A 13,891-nucleotide genomic window follows, 5' to 3' on the forward strand; every position below is an offset into this window, starting at 1 on the left:
GCAGGGATCTGGGATGCGCTGCCCTTGGGCTCTCGAGGCAGGAGCTGGGGCCTGAGCCCTGGGAGTCGGGAGAGGAGCAGCAGGAGGGCATCTTGCTTTGCTGCCTCCATTATGCTCTTTAAGCTGAACCTTCTTCTAAAGTGAGGAGTGATGCCATTCGTTGGTGTTGGAATGGCAGAAGGGACTGGAGCAGGCCTGGGGTCCTTGATCTTTTAAAAAAACAATGGGGGAGGACCTGAGTTCAAATCCAGTCTCAGACGCTTAATAATTACCTCACTGTGTGGCCTTGGGTAAGCCGCTTAACTCCATTTGCCTTGCAAAAACCTAAAGCAAACAAACAAAAAAAAAATGGAGGGGCAGCTAGGTGACCAGGGGATAGATCACCATGTGGCCTTGGGCAAGTCACTTAACTCCATTGCCTTGCAAAAACTTTAAAAAAAAAGGAAAACTATTTCAACATGATTGGTTTCCTTTACAATCCTACATTTTTTATTTGATACACTTAAACAGTGATTTTGAGGAGTCCACAATGCTTCTCCAGGCTGACTGCCAAAGGGGGGGGGGGTCCCTGCCCTAATAAAGCCTTGACCCAGATGATTTCTTAAAGGACCTTATGGTTGGAGCTTCTGGGTCTCCCTTGGATTGGGTTGAAGAATGTTCTAGGTCCATTCTGGGACAGGGCCCTGGGCTTAGTCTCTGAGAACCAAAGCTAAGAAAATGGCTGTGCTGCCTTCTAGGAGCTTCCCTTCCGCAAGGGGAGGCAAGACACACTGAAGAAGTGAATTGGAAATCACTGGGTTCCTGTCAAACTACCTTTGGAAGTCCCAAAATCTCCTCTTTCTAGGAAAAAAAAAATTACTGCCCATATTTTTTGTTTGGTTTTGTTTTTGTAAGGGAACAGGGTTAAGTGACTTGCCCAAGGTCACACAACTAGGTAATTATTAAGTATCTGAGGTTGGATTTGAACTAAGGCCTATGGTCTATCCACTGCATCACTTAGCCACCCCTCGCCCCAGGTATTTTCAAAGTAGATGCAAGGCACTGTGGGGAGATACAAATGGGGGTGGTTTGTTTTTGTAGTGGGAAGAAGGTGTTGGAGTGTTTGTTCTTCTGGAACGGGCAGCCCAAAACCTTTGCCTTGTTGATAAGTAATATATTTGTTTCACATCTTCTGGTTGTATCTGAGGCAGATGACAGAAGGGGACAGTGATGGGGCAACTTAGACTATTGTGACCTGAGGACTCAATTTTTTGTACATTTTTTGTTATTGCCTTCAAAGAGTCCTTCTCCCTATAACATTGAATTTTCCATACACGTGACCAACAGTGCAGCAGAGTAGGGTTTTAATAGAATGAAGGTATTATAGTCAGGATTCTAGGAAGTCTCTTTTTCCTTGTTCAGCATTAATAGACCATATTCAACATCCCCATTCACCCCCCCCAAATCCAACCAGAAACATACTCATAGACCTGAACATTAATACTCCCATTTCCATGTCCTATCACCCCCATCCATGCATACTGGCACACTCATAATGAATGTTTCTTAAGCCTTAAAAGCAAGACTTCATGTACACTTATAGGCTGTCTTTCACCAACTTACCCCTGTATTGAGCCAAACAGCCCCTTTCCCATCCCACTCTCCAAAGCAGATCTGATTTTTTTTTTTTCAATATGTTGTACTCTAAGCTAAGTAATAGAATTCAGGTAAACAAATGGTATAGAAAAATTCACCAGTTCAAACTATTTGACAGTTGTCTTTAAAATGTGATTTCTTAAAAACAATGATTTCTAAGTTTAAGTAATAATTACATCCTATTCACATTTCCTCCTGATTTAATATATTAATAAACATTAAAATATTACCTTGTAGTTTTAGTAATGATTTTTCTTTTTATGTTAGTCATTTTCAGATTAGTACTCTTCCCACGTTTCTGGTAGCAACAACATTAAGAGCTTGCTGACATGGTAGCTACATTTTGTCCCCTTAGTTGCCCACATCTCCATGGAAAGGTGGCCAGGGCATTTCTTCTCTTTTTCTAGGCTCACCATTCATCATGGCATAATCCCACAGAGTTTCAGTTTTATTTACTATGTGTAAACAAGTGCAGAGGCATCCTGTTTCTCAGGTTCACCTTATTTCTCTGCACCAGGTTGTCAGGCCCTAGGTAATTATTAAATATCTGAGACCAGATTTGAACCCAGGTACTCCTGACTCCAGGGCCTGTGCTTTATCCACTGTGCCACCTAGCCGCCTCTGCATTGATATATTTACAAATCGTTCAGCCATTCCCCAACTGATAAGTACCCATTTCATTACTATGAATTAATTGATAGTTTGTATGCCACCTTCATTTCCAAATATATATCTCTTTCCAGGGAACCACTGAACACATCAAGGGAGCCTGTTGGTATGCAGTGTTCCATTTCCCTAGTTCACCACCTCTACAAAGAGGGAAGAAGGGGCCAGATTTTCTCACCTCTGTGTTGTGGCCAAGCTTAATTCCACCACCTTCAGCTCTGGGTATGTGTGTTTAAAAGTCATTGTCCTTGTATGTATTGGTGTTCTGTTTGAGCTCCTACAAAACTTTCAACATTTTTCTGTATTTTCATATTTGCCATTTCTTCCAGTGCAGTCAGATTCCAGTCCTATCATACCATAACTTGACCAGTCATCCCTCAGTCTTTTGGCACCTACTTTGTTTCCACAAATTCATTTTAATTATTACAAATTAAAAAATTCAAACTAGCCAAATGGAATACACTGTGTGACGGAGTAGACTAGAGGAAAATTGAATGTGATGGGATTCTAAGGATGAGTTTCATTGTGGAGGGGTCAGTCCAATAAGGTATCTCTGAGTTTAGTCTCGTTTCACAGCTTTTCCTGACTTCTGTCTGCCTCACGGGGATCTCCCCCCACAATAAAAGTCCAACCAGAGGCATACTCATAGACCTGAACATTAATACCCCCATTTCCATGTCCTATCACCCCCATCCATGCATACTGGCACACTCATAATGAATGTTTCTTAAGCCTTAAAAGCAAGACTTCATGTACACTTATAGGCTGTCTTTCACCAGCTTACCCCTGTGTTGAGCCAAACAGCCCCTTCCCTATCCCACTCTTCAAAGCAGATCTGATTTTCTTTTTTTCTCAAACATGTTTTACTCCAAGCTCATTCTGGCTTGTAGTGTTTGGAGCTTCAGAGAATAAATTTATCCTTATTTTTACTTCAAATTTAAATAAATAATTGATAATTGTCTTGATGGATCTTTAGAGGAAACTTCACTTACCACATTGTACATACTTTGTACGTCTCTTGTTGTTTGACAAATTTTTATTTCCTAATAGAATATAAACTTCTTGAAGGCAAAAGGGGGCTGTTTGATGTGTCTTTGTATCTTGACCTTAGTTCATAGGAGGTGCTTAGAATTCCACACTTAAAATTGAGAATAAAGTTAGATTTTTAATAATAGAATATTTTATGATCTCTTTCAACTTGAAGAACTATCAGAGGGTCAGGATTTAAATTTGTGAGGTTGGAGCAAGTTAGCATTCATTTAGTACACATAGAACCATATGCCACCTTTTCCTCCTCTGGGTTTAGAAAGTGTGGAGAACTTCCTACCTCACATGGAGTAGGTTACCAAAAAACTAAGAGAGGAAATGGCAGTGGAGCCCCTAGGCCTGTTTAATATTGAAAATGTCTTCCCTGGAAAAAGTCATCGAAATGGTAAGAATACTTGAGGAGGTGCTTTGGTTTTTGTGAAGCAAGACCATTGTGCTGGATGACTTTGGAAGCTCCTCTATGACTGAAGTATGAAGATTTGTTGTTGTGTTGGTGTTGGGACCTCTGATTTAAAGAGGCTGAGATGTCCTAGGATTGCTTGTTTGTAGATAGGAAGACCTAGATTCAAATATCCCCCCTCCCTCCCCATGACAAGGTCTATGACCCTGGGTTCTCTATGTTGGCTTCTTCCTCTGCAACCTGCGGGCATGACCAGAAGCCTTGTGCCTGCCAGTGCCCTTTGAAGCTTCTTGCTGAAACCTTGGTTTGTATGAGGTGAGACCAAGTGCTGATGTCTGTGTTATAAGATGTTGGATTGAAGCAAATTTCTACATAAAACACATTTATTGACTCTACAAAAATGTGACTTCTGCCACTGGGAGTTCCGACGGCTTGTGGCTTAAGCTCTTTCTGATCCAGTTTGTGGTGTTGGTACATTTGTTTGTGTTAGCTATTTGTCAGTAGCCTCTTTTTCTCTAGTCATCAGTATGTACACTCCTTTCTTGGCTTGGCATTATCTCATGTCAGCCTTGGCAGACATCTTTGTAATCCCTTGTGTCCTTCCCCTTGTCAGACAGGGTGATATTCCTTTGCAGGGAGATGCCTTGTTTGTAAGACTTCTCATCAACTTTGGGGCAGGTTGGTTTCTAGTTCTTTGCACTTACAAAGAAACTCTTCAAATAAAAACATCTCTAGAATGATAGCCCTCAATTTTTTGTTTTGTTTTCATTTGATACTGACCCTTCTGGGGGAGTTTGGGATGTCCAGGAAGGGGATCAGTGAGCTATATTTGGGGGACCCTACTGCTCTCTACTTCAGGGATCATCAGTGTGACTGACTAGTGTCCATTTCATGGGACATCTGCCCTGCTTCCATATATGTTGTGTATATTTATATCCATATGTATATAGTCCACTAGAGTCGTGTAAAAATCAACTTTTCTAGCCCCTATGGCCTGGTGAGGAAACAAAGGACCCTAAATAAATGCTCTTAAGATAAAAAACCTGGTTGAGTTTTTGTTTCCATCTAGAATAACTGATATAGAGCTGGAAGGAACCTGAGAGGTAATCTAGTCCAGCTGTCTTATTTTACAGCTGAGGAAGCTAAGATATGGCAAGGTGGCATGACAGACTATAGGCCCTACTCCTTCTTCCATCCTTCAGAATAGGCTCCATGATGTTGTGTTCCAGATTGGATGGACATTCAGTCATCCTTCAATCACCCCAACTTTCTAACCTCCAAGTCATCCTCAGCTTCTCTCCCTCATACCTAGATTCTTGACAAGGCTGGAGGATTCTCCCTTCTCAACCTATCTTGATCCTACATTCATCTCCTCTATCAAGACCACCTCCTAATGCAGATTCTTGTTCCTCCCTATATTGACCTGTGTTGAGCCTCCTGGTTGGATTCCCTGCCTCCTGTCTGTCTTTCTTAAAATAGTTATCTGTCTTCCTGAGGCACGTGGGATAGTGTCACTTTCCTACTCAAAAATCTTCCATGGCTCCCTAGTGCCTCCAGAAAGTCCTGGGGTTCCTGAACTTGTTTTTAAAATATTTTGAAAACTGTTTCAGTATAATAGATTTCCATTGTAATGTTATGCATTTTATGCTTTTAAAAACATTTTTGAGGAGTCTGTGATATAGGTTAAGAATCTGTGATAAAATAAAAACTTTAGACTGATATTTCCAATCCTCCACAATCTGGATCCCAGAAATATTTCTAGCGTTATTTCATCCTACTTCCTAATAGACTAGGAGCTATTGCCTGAACTTGAAAATCCATGGAGTCCCCAGCCACCATGCATTTTATTTCAGTAGTTTCCTTGACCTGGGGTACATTCAGTTTTCCTCTCTGCTCATCAGAATGTTTGACTTCACAAAATTAGCTCATGGACTCCTCCCACTCTGAAGCCTTCCCTGACCATCTTGTTACTATTCTTCCTACAAGATGAATCCTGGCTCCAGGGATACTTATAAGTAGGGTACCTGTGGACAAGTCACCTCTCTTAGACTATTTTCTCACTGATAAAAGGACTAAATGGCCCATCCAACTCTGAATCTGGAACCTTCAGAAATTGATTCTCTAGCTGGGGTCTGGGGCCTGACGGTAGAGTACATTGGGACCATTGGGACCTTGGTTCAAGCTGGTATACTTTCACTAGTTGCTTGTCTAGGGTTGTAAGTAAGAAGCATTTTGTAACCCCTCACTTAAGAGCACAGTAACTTTTCCCCTGTCTGTCTTGCATTGCCAACTCAGTCTGAACAATTTGCTAAAATTCCCCAGTGGGTTTTTTCCCCTCCAAATAAGATTACTGTCTACAGGTATATTTCTGAGCCTATGTAGGAGGCAAGGTGGTCCTGGTGGAATCGATCTTCACAACCCCTCCCTTTTACAGATGAAGAAATTGAGGCAAAGGTTAAGTGACATGCCCAAGGTCACACACCTAGTGTTTGAGACAGGATTTGAACTTGTGTTTTCCCAACTCTCAGGCCAGCACTGTATCTTTTCAGAAAACTCTCCTTCATTTCTCTTTGGTTTGTCATAAAAATGTGTCTTAAGAGTGGCTCATTCTTCTGGATTCTGATTCATTTGTAGAATTTTGGGGCCAGGAGATCCTACTCTGACATTGGCTTTCCCTAAATCTCTAAAGTACAGGCGAGGAAAAACTTAGTTCCTGACACTAATGGGTGGAGGGGAGCAATTTGTCCTAATTTCTTCTCATCTCATTTAAGAAAAGGGAGGAAATTTATAAATTCTAGGCATTGCAACAGTAGTGATATGTAAGTATTATCCTTCTCCACCTTCTCCAAAGCCAAGTTTTGATTAGACTCTCTTAAGGCAAAAGGAGCCTGCATATTTGGAATAATAGCATTGTGTGTGTCTGGCTCAAATGTAGATCCCACCAACTGGATCTGCTGTTGTCACCTCTCCATGCAGACGATCCTGGGGAACTCACTTCTGGAATATTGAGATGACAAGAAAGGAAGTGACTTGTAAAGACTGAGGAGCCCATGTGGGAGATGGTGAGGAGAGGGTCTCTGATTGGTCTCAGATGCATTCAAAAAGGTCCATCAATTTGTTATTTGCCTCATATATTTCTGGGGGGAGGGATATGGGTGATCCCCTTGCTCATGGAATCTGGTGACAGGAATAAAATCTCCAAATGTGTGAGTTTTTAAAGGTCAGGAGAAGATGCCACAGGAGTCTAGGAGTCAAATATTACAGCATCTCTTCCCTGGAAAGCAAAGAGGATCTTGGCATCCTGTGCCACCAGAAGCTCATTTGGCAGCAATGCTACTTTGGATGTGAACTTGATGAAATTAGTGCTTTGTAGGAACTGAACTAAATTTTATAAGTGCTCCTCCAAAGTGCTATACAAAAGAGAATGTCCCAGAAATATTGGGGGAATTGTTTGTCAGAACTTTGAAATCTCCCTTTGTAAAAGCTACCTGATATTAAATGGAGAAATAGAATTGGGGCCCTAGTCATCAGTCTTGACTATGAGAGAGACCCCAATTGATGGGGGCTCTGGAACCTAGGCTCTGAGAGTGGGCCAGAGTATACCTACTCACTACAAGAGGAAACAATGATAGCCTAAACAATGTTAGTAAGTCCAACTAAATATCATTTAAATGAGAGAAAATCAGCTTGAAAAAGCATTAGGAAATCCCTTATATCAATGGAAGGTTCCACATGATCCACATTTGACAATTTGCTGTGTACTGTGTATGCTAAGTCCTGGAGATAAAAAGGGGGGAAAAATACTCCTGCCTTCAGGGAGCTTATGTTCTCCTGTGGATGAAGACAGGACTACTTCGTTTTTGTTGACTATTTATCATAGCGAGATATGGTTTAGGGAAGGAGATATGGATTGTGGAAGTAAGAGTAGTTCTTGGCAATGGTGAGATTAAGGGTATGTCCATCCTGGATTGTGGCTCAGGTAGAATGAAGGTATAGGTTTTGAAACTGGTTGATGAACTGGGAAGCTAGTGTGTTGGGGAAAGACAATAAATTAGGCTCCAGACTTGGTGAGAAAGGAAAAGTAGGGGCTGTTGCAATAAGTCTAAGGGCCTTGTGGATAGATTTCAAGATGTTGTATAGGAAAACAATTGTTATCTTTGTACATGCCAAAAACTTAACTGGAGTGGAGCATCTCTTTTTTTTTTTTCGTGTTTTTTTTTTAGGTTTTTATAAGGCAAATGGGGTTAAGTGGCTTGCCCAAGGCCATACAACTAGGTAATTATTAAGTGTCTGAGACCGGATTTGAACTCAGGTACTCCTGACTCCAAGGCCAGTGCTTTATCCACTAGCCGCCCCATCTCTGTTTTTTTAAAAAATTATTCATTTATTTATTTTAAGCAATGAGGTTGAGTGACTTGCCCAAGGCCACACAGCTAGGTATCTCTGAGGCTGGATTTGAACTCAGGTTCTCTTGACTCCAGGGCTGGTGCTCTAACTACTATGCAGCCTAGTTGATTATTAATAACAGGAGAGAGTAGGGAGCCGTGAAACATTAGTTGTAAAGATTGTTTCCCAGTTTACTACATTTCTTTTGATCTTGGTTACAGTGGTTACAAACGCTTTTTAATCTAATGTAATCAAAATCATCTAGTTTGTTTTTAGTGATGTTCTCCATCTCTTCCTTAGTCATAAACTGCTCCCCTTTCCATAGATCTGACAGGTAAACTAGTCCTTGATCTTCTAGTTTGCTTATAGTATTGCTTTTTATGTCTAAATCCTATACCCATTTGGATCTTATCTTAGTATAGGTTGTTAGGTGTTGGTCTAATCTAAGTTTCTTCCATACTAACTTCCAATTTTCCCAGCAGTTTTTATCGAAGAGAGAGTTTTTATCCCAATAGCTGGACTCTTTGGGTTTATCAAATAGCAGATTACTATAATTGTTTCCTGCTATTGCACCCAGTCTGTTCCACTGGTCCACCACTCTATTTCTTAGCCAATACCGACAGTTTTGATGACTGATGCTTTGTAATATAATTTTAGGTCAGGTAAGGCTAAGCCCCCTTCTTTTGCACTTTTTTTTCCATTACATCCCTGGAAATTCTTGACTTTTTATTTCTCCATATGAATTTACTTACCACTTTTTCTAACTCATTAAAGTAATTTTTTGGCATTTTAATTGGTAGGGCACTAAGCAAGTAGTTTAATTTTGGTAGAATTGTCATTTTTGTTATATTAGCTCTACCTTTCCATGGCAGTTGATATTTTCCCAGTTATTTAAATCTGATTTAATTTGTGTGAGAAGTGTTTTATAATTGTTTTCAAAAAGATTCTGAGTCTGTCTTGGCCAGGTATTTTATATTGTCTGAGGTTACTTTGGGATTTCTCTTTCTAGCTCTTCCTGCTGTATCTTGCTAGTCATATATAGAAAAGTTGAGGATTTATGAGGGTTTATTTTATATCCTGCAACTTCGCTAAAATTGCTAATTGTTTCTAGTAGTTTTTTGGATGATTTCTTGGGATTCTCCAGGTGGCTTGCCCAAGGCCACACATCATGTCATCTGCAAAGAGTGAGAGTTTTGTCTCTTCCTTTCCCAATTTTAATTCCTTCAATTTCTTTTTCTTCTCTAATTGCTGAAGCTAGCATTTCTAATATGATATTAAATAGTAGTGGTGATAATGGGCATCCTTGTTTCACCCCTGATCTTATTGGGAATGCCTCTAGCCTCTCCCCATTGAATATAATGCTTGTTGATGGTTTCAGATAGATACTGCCTATTATTCTAAAGAACAGTCCATTTATTCCTATACTCTGTAGTGTTTTTAGTAGGAATGGGTGCTATATTTTGTCAAAAGCTTTTTCAGCATCTATTGATATGATCATATAATTTCTGATAGGTTTGTTGTTGATATAATTGAGTATACTAACAGTTTTCCTAATATTGAACCAACCCTGCATTCCTGGGATAAATCCTACTTGATCATAATGTATTATCCCGGTGATAACTTGTAATCGTTTTGCTAAGATTTTGTTTAAAATTTTTGCATTTATATTCATCAGGGAGATAGGTCTATAATTTGGCATAGAGTTGGGCAAAATAATTACGAATTATTACTTTAATTTCCTCCTCATTGGTGGTGAGTTCATCTTTCTCATTTATGATACTAGCAATTTAGTTTTCTTCTTTCTTTTTTTTTAAATCAAATTGACCAGGGGGTTATCAGTATGATTGTTTTTTTTTTCATAAAACCAACTCTTGCTTTTATTTATTAATTCAACAGTTTTTTTTGCTTTTGCGTTTATTAATTTCTCCTTTAATTTTTAGAATTTCTAATTTGGTATTTAATTGGAGACTTCTAATTTGTTCTTTCTCTAATTTTTTTTAGTTATGGAATTAGAACCAATTGTTCTTTAAATATTTGGTAGAATTCACTTGTGAATCCATCAGGCCCTGGAGATTTTTTCTTAGGGAGTTCAATGATGGCTTGTTGAATTTTTTTTTCTGAGATAAGGTTGTTTAGGTATTTAATGTCCTCTTCATTTAACCTGGGCACCTTATATTTTTGTAAGTATTCATCCATTTCACTTAGATTGTCAAATTTATTGGCATAGAGTTGGGCAAAATAATTACGAAGTATTACTTTAATTTCCTCCTCATTGGTGGTGAGTTCATCTTTCTCATTTATGATACTAGCAATTTAGTTTTCTTCTTTCTTTTTTTTAAATCAAATTGACCAGGGGGTTATCAATATGATTTTTTTTTCATAAAACCAACTCTTGCTTTTATTTATTAATTCAACAGTTTTTTTGCTTTTGCGTTTATTAATTTCTCCTTTAATTTTTAGAATTTCTAATTTGGTATTTAATTGGAGACTTCTAATTTGTTCTTTCTCTAATTTTTTTTAGTTGTGTATTTAGTTCATTGACTTCTTTCTCTTATTCATGTAAGCATTTAAAGATTATAATATATCCCCTAACAGCCACTTTGAGTGAATCCCATAAATTTTGGTATTTGTTTAATTATTGTCATTATCTAGGATAAAATAATTAATTCTTTCTATAATTTGTTGTTTGATCCACTCATTCTTTTTAGGTTTTTTGGCAAGGCAAATGGGATTAATTGGCTTGCCCAAGGCCACACGGCTAGGTAATTATTAAATGTCTGAGACAGGATTTGAACCCAGGTACTCCTGACTCCAGGGCCAGTGCTTTATCCACTGTGCCACCTAGTCACCCCTGATCCACTCATTCTTTAAATGAAGTTATTCAGTTTCCAATTAGTTCTGGGTCTATATCTCCCTGACCCAGTATTGCATATGATTTTTATTTGCATTGTGATCTGAGAAAGATGTATTCACTATTTCTGCCTTTCTGCAGTTGATCATTAGGTTTTTATGTCCTAGTACATGGTCAGTTTTTGTATAAGTTCCATTTACTGCAGAGAAAAAGGTATATTCCTTTCTATCCCCATTCAATTTCTTCCATAAGTCTATCATATCTAGTTCTTCTAACAATCTCTTTACTTCCTTATCTTCTTTCATGTTTATTTTATGATTTGATTTATCTAGCTCTGAGAGCAAGAGGTTGAGGTCTCCCACTAGTAGTGTTTTGCTGTCTATGTCTTCCTGTAGTTCTTTCAGCTTCTCTAAGAATTTGGATGCTGTCCCATAGGGTGCATATATATTCAGTATTGAAATCACGTTATTGTCTATGGTACCTTTTAGGAGGATATAGTTTTCTTCCTTATCTCTTTTAACACTATTTTTGCAGCTGCTTTGTCTGAGATAAGGATTGCTAACTCTGCTTTTTTCACTTCAGCTGAAGTAAAATATATTTTGCTCCACCCTTTTACCTTTACTCTATATGTACCTTTCTGCTTCAAATGAGTTTCTTGTAAGCCACATATTGTAGGATTCTGGTTTTTAATCCACTCTGCTATTTGCTTATGTTTCAAGGGAGAGTTCATCCCATTCACATTCAAGGTTATGATTACTATTTCTTTATTGCCCTCCATGCTATCTTCCCTCTTTTTGTATTTTCCCCCCTTTCTCCCCCCTATATCCATATTCCCCCAATATTTTGTTTCTGAATACCACCCCCTTCAGTGTGTTTGCCGTTCTATATCACCCCCTCCCTTTTCTTTCCCCTTCCCCTTTTCCCCTTTTCCCTTCCCTTCCTTCTGTTAGTTCCCCTTTTTTCTCCCCTTCTCTGTCTCCACCTCCGACTTTTCTCCTTTTAATACTTGAAAGGCAAGATATTTTTAAGTTAACTGAGTATGTGTATAAGTTAACTTTAAGCCAAGTCTGATGAGAAAAAGATTCAAGTGTTTCTCATCTCATCCCTTCTTCCCCTCTATTACCCTAGGTCTTTGTACCTCTTAATGTAATGAGATTTACCCCATTCAATCCCTCCCTCCTTTTGTCTCCTTCCTGTCCCCCTTTTTAAGGAGGAGGCATTTTTAAATCATTCTGAGTCATAGAAAATTCTGAGTATCTATCACTTCTAGCTAAGTATATTCTATCTAATAGAATTACAATTCTTGAGAGTTATTAAAGTCTTTCTCCCACTGGATAGCAGTCTCATGGACAAGTCATGAGTGTCCATCACTTCTGGTTAGGTATATTCTCTCTGTTAGAGTTACAATTCTCAAGAGTTATGAGAATCTTTTTCTCATGCTGGGATATAGCCAGTTTCATCTTATTGGATAGCAGTTTTTTTCTTTACCCCCCCTCTTTTTTTTAACCTTTTCATGTGTCTCTTGAACCTCCTGTTTGATGTCCAAATTTTCTATTTAGCTCTGCTCTGTTCATCAGGAATTTTTGGAATTCTTCCATTTTGTTAAATGTCTATTGTTTTCCCTGAAAAAGAGGGCTCAGCTTTGTGCTATAATGGATTCTTGGCTACATTCCAAGTTCCCTTGCTCTTTGGAATATCTCCTTACAGGCCCTTCTGTCCCTTAATGTTGATACAGCCAGGTCCTGCATAATCCTTACTGTGGCTCCTTGGTATTTAAATTGTTTCTTTATGGCTGCTTGCAGGATTTTCTCTTTTATCTGAGTTCTGGAATTTGGCCACAACAATCCTTGGGGTTTTCATTTTAGGATCTTTTTCCAGAGGGGATCGATGTATTCTTTTGATAACTACTTTGCCCTGGTTCCATGATCTCAGGGGAATTTTCCATCACTAGATCCTGTAATATTAAGTCCAAGTTCTTTTCTCTTCAATGTTTTCAGGAAGTCCAATAATTCTGAGGTTGCCCCTTCTCAATCTATTCTTGAGGTCAATGGTTTTGCTGATGAGGTATTTTACATTTTCTTCTATTTTTTGGTTTTGTTTAATAGACTCTTGCTGTCTCATGAAGTTATTAGTTTCTGCAGACTCCATTCTTTTTTTGAGAGGAGTTTTCTTCATTTATCCTTTGCAACTTCTTTTCTATTTTTTGAAAGATCTTTCCATTTGACCAATTGAGGGTTTGAGAGAATTATTCCCATTTTGTATTTGTCCACTTGTATTTTCCAATGATTTGTTTTCTTGTTGCAAGGTATTAATCTTCTTTTGGGTTTCTTTTCCCAAATTTTCCAATCGATTTCTAAACTTCTTCCTTATTTCTTCAAGGAAGTCTTTCTGTGCTGGAAACCAGATCCCATTCTCCTCAGAGGTTCTAGGTCTCTCTGAGTTAGGGTCTTTTCCTTCCAATAATTTTTCTATGGATCCACCTTTCTGCTGACATTTCTTCATTTTGCTAAGACGTTGAGTTGGGGAGGGGCTGGTTCACAGAGGGTTGGTGTTGGGATGCCTAGAGGCTTTACTCACTGAGTGCAATATCTCCAGCTGGCCAGTGGGGGGTGCTGGTTGCTTTCTCTGGAGTGTCTGTGACCTTGATTGAGGCCTTCTCCCTTGGCCTGGAGGGAGTGATTGAAGTTATTAAATAATTTTTGTCTTCAACCAATAGTGGGCTTTACCCTGGGGTGAGGTCATCCCTCTCCTTATTATCAGCTGAGGTGCTTCTGGCACACACCTGGGCCTGGGCAGAAGTAGCCTGTAATTGTGTTTGTTCTGGGAAGAGGCTTCAGCTGTAATGGAGGTGTGAACTGGGAGTTCCTCAGACCAGAGGAGCCCAGGAATGATGGCAGCAGTTCCCC

At 39.0% G+C, this 13,891-nt stretch overlaps 1 long non-coding RNA gene across 1 annotated transcript in view; it reads left to right on the plus strand.

Annotated features, from left to right (window-relative positions):
* LOC141515304 (uncharacterized) overlaps nucleotides 1-13,891 on the plus strand; it is an 89,183-nt gene that overhangs the window by 1,595 nt on the left and 73,697 nt on the right. The window contains exon 2 of the long non-coding RNA XR_012476295.1: nucleotides 2,379-2,523. This is a non-coding gene — a long non-coding RNA (uncharacterized LOC141515304). The remainder of the gene's footprint in view (nucleotides 1-2,378; nucleotides 2,524-13,891) is intronic.

This window comes from Macrotis lagotis, chromosome 2 (assembly GCF_037893015.1).
Source record: "Macrotis lagotis isolate mMagLag1 chromosome 2, bilby.v1.9.chrom.fasta, whole genome shotgun sequence".
In the NCBI taxonomy this organism is placed as follows: Eukaryota; Metazoa; Chordata; class Mammalia; order Peramelemorphia; family Peramelidae; genus Macrotis; species Macrotis lagotis.